The sequence below is a fragment of the Salvelinus sp. IW2-2015 genome, linkage group LG28 (genome assembly GCF_002910315.2).
Source record: "Salvelinus sp. IW2-2015 linkage group LG28, ASM291031v2, whole genome shotgun sequence".
Classification (NCBI taxonomy): Eukaryota; Metazoa; Chordata; class Actinopteri; order Salmoniformes; family Salmonidae; genus Salvelinus; species Salvelinus sp. IW2-2015.
The window spans coordinates 32,693,967-32,696,805 of record NC_036868.1 but is presented as its reverse complement, the minus strand read 5'-3'; positions in this window follow the sequence as shown (position 1 = coordinate 32,696,805).

Here is a 2,839-nt window from a genome sequence, read left to right as displayed (position 1 = left end):
GTTACTGAAGATTTATGTTAAAAACATTCTAAAGATTGATTCAATACATCGTTTGACATGTTTCTACTGACTGTTACGAAACTTTTTGACATTTCGTCAGCTTTTAGTGAACGCGCTTTCTGACTTTGGATTTGTTTACCAAACACGCTAACAAAAATAGCTATTKGGACATAAATGATGGACATTACCGAACAAAACGAACATTTCTTGTGGAAGTGGGMGTCCTGGGAGTGSATTCCGATGAAGATCAGCAAAGGTAAGTGAAGATTTATAATGCTTTTTATGAGTTTTGTTGACTCCACAATTCGGCAGGTTCCTTTTGTGGCTGAACACTGTTCTCAGATTATTGAATATTGTGCTTTTGCCGTAAAGCTTTTTGAAATCTGACACAGCGGTTGCATTAAGAACAAGTGTATCTTTAATTCTATGTAAAACATGTATCTTTCATCAAAGTTTATGATGAGTATTTATGTTATTTGACGTGGATCTCTGCAATTTCTCCGGATATTTTGGAGGCATTTCTGAACATGGCGCCAATATAAACTGAGGTTTTTGGATATAAATATGAGCTTTATCGAACAAAACATATATGTATTGTGTAACATGAAGTCCTATGAGTGTCATCTGATGAAGATCATCAAAGGTTAGTGATTCATTTTATCTCTATTTCTGATTTTTGTGACTCCTGTCTTTGACTGGAAAAATGACTGTGTTTTTCTGTGATTTTGCGGTRACCTAACATAATCGTTTGTGGTGCTTTCACTGTAAAGCCTATTTGAAATCGRACACTTTGGTGGGATTAACAACAAGATTACCTTTAAAATGGTATAARATACATGTATGTTTGAGGAATTTTAATTATGAGATTTCTGTTGTTTGAGTTTTGCGCCCTGCACTTTCACTGGCTGTTGTCATATCATCCCGTTAAAGGTATTGCAGCCATAAGAAGTTTAAGCTTTAGGCCCTGGGTCTCAACCCCGCTCTGTGCAATTGGGTCCTGGACTTCCTGACGGGCCAAGGTAGGTAGGAAACAACATCTYCACTTCGCTGATCCTCAACACTGGGGCCCCACAAGGGTGCGTTCTCAGCCCCCTCCTGTGCTCCCTGTTCACCCATGACTGCGTGGCCATGCACGCCTCCAACTCAATCATCAAGTTTGCAGACGACACAACAGTAGTAGGCTTGATTAGCAACAACGWCGAGACAGCCTACAGGGAGGAGGTGAGRGCTCGGAGTGTGGTGTCAGGAAAATAACCTCTCACTCAACGGCAACAAAACAAAGGAGATGATCGTGGACTTCAGGAAACAGCAGAGGGAGCACCCCCCTATTCACATCGACGGGACAGCAGTGGAGAAGGTGGRAAGTTTTAAGTTCCTTGGCGTACACATCACGGACAAACTGAAATGGTGAAGAAGGCGCAACTGCAGCCAACTGATTAAGGACTGTTGTAAGGGTTTTTCAGGGGTTTTACTCCTTCCAGATCATGTATATTTCACCTTAATTTCCCTTAAATGCAAAATTGAAAACATAAAAAAGAAAAATCAAGGATATTGGGTATGTACACATGCTTAAGTTTTCCAAGTAAGAATTAAGTCTGAATTAAAATATTTGGAATGACCCTGGAGAAACAGCATAAGTTCACTTTAAAGAAGTTAAAACACATCAGCGATACTCTATCCTTTMGATTCTAAGAAAATAAAAGACACTGTCTCAAATTGAATTCATCAGAATTTATATATCAGGTGAAAGCCTTATTATTTATGGCTTTAAATAGTATTTCCTTATTTTTTGCTTCCTTCTGATGGGCTTAAATACTTTTGGGGGCCTGGTGTCAACATACAACACAGATACAGTGGTTGCATGACAGTATGTAGTCTTGTTCACATTGCTTTACAACTGTTAGATGTCCCGTTGTTGTTGTTGAGAAGATCCTCTCTCTTCCCCCTTGCTTTGTTGCCTCTCCCCCCCTCTTCTCTGCTCTTTCCTCTCCCCCCTCTCTCTGCTCTTTTCCTCTCTCCCCCTCTTCTCTGCTGCGTTCCTCTCTTCCCTCTCCTCTGCTCTTTTCCCTCTCTTCCCACTTGCTCTGCTCTTTTCCTCTCTCCCCCCCCCTCTCTCTGCTCTTTTCCTCTCCCCTCTCTTGCTCTTCTCCTTACCCTCTCTTCCCCCTTCCTCTCTGGCTCTTTTCCTCTCTCCCCTCTTTTCCCTCCTCTCCCCCTTCTTCCTTCCTCTTCCCCTCTTCTTCTGCTCTTTTCCTCTCTCCCCATCTTCAGCTCTTTTTCCTCTCTTCCCCCCTCTCTCTTGCTCCTTTTCCTCTCTCTCCCCTCTGCCTCTTTTCCTCTCTCCTCCCTCTCTCTGCCTCTTTTCCTCTCCCTCTCCCCCCTCTCTCTGCTCTTTTTTCCTCCTCTCCCCCCTCTCTCTGCTCTTTCCTCTCGCCCCCCTCTCTCTGCCTCTTTTTTCTTCCCCCTCTCTCTGCTCTTTTCCTCTCGGCCCACTCCTCTCTGCTCTTTCCTCTCTCTTCCCCCTCTCTCCTTGCTCTTTTCCTCTCTCTGCTCTTTTCCTTCTCTCCCTCTCCTCTCTTCTCCAATACTATCTCTCATCTTTCCATTCTCTCTCCTCTCGCTTGTCTCTCCCTCCTCTCCTCTCTTCCCCCTCCCTCTCCTATCTTCTGCTCTCCTTCTGCTCCATCCTCTCTCCTTCTCTTCCCCTCTTCCTAGTTAACCTTCTTCTTCCACTCCCTCTCCTCTTCTTTCAGGTGTGCACACACGTTTATTCCACCACAGATTACTAGCCCTCATATTAAACAGGACCACACAACAGATACAGTGGTTGGCATGACAA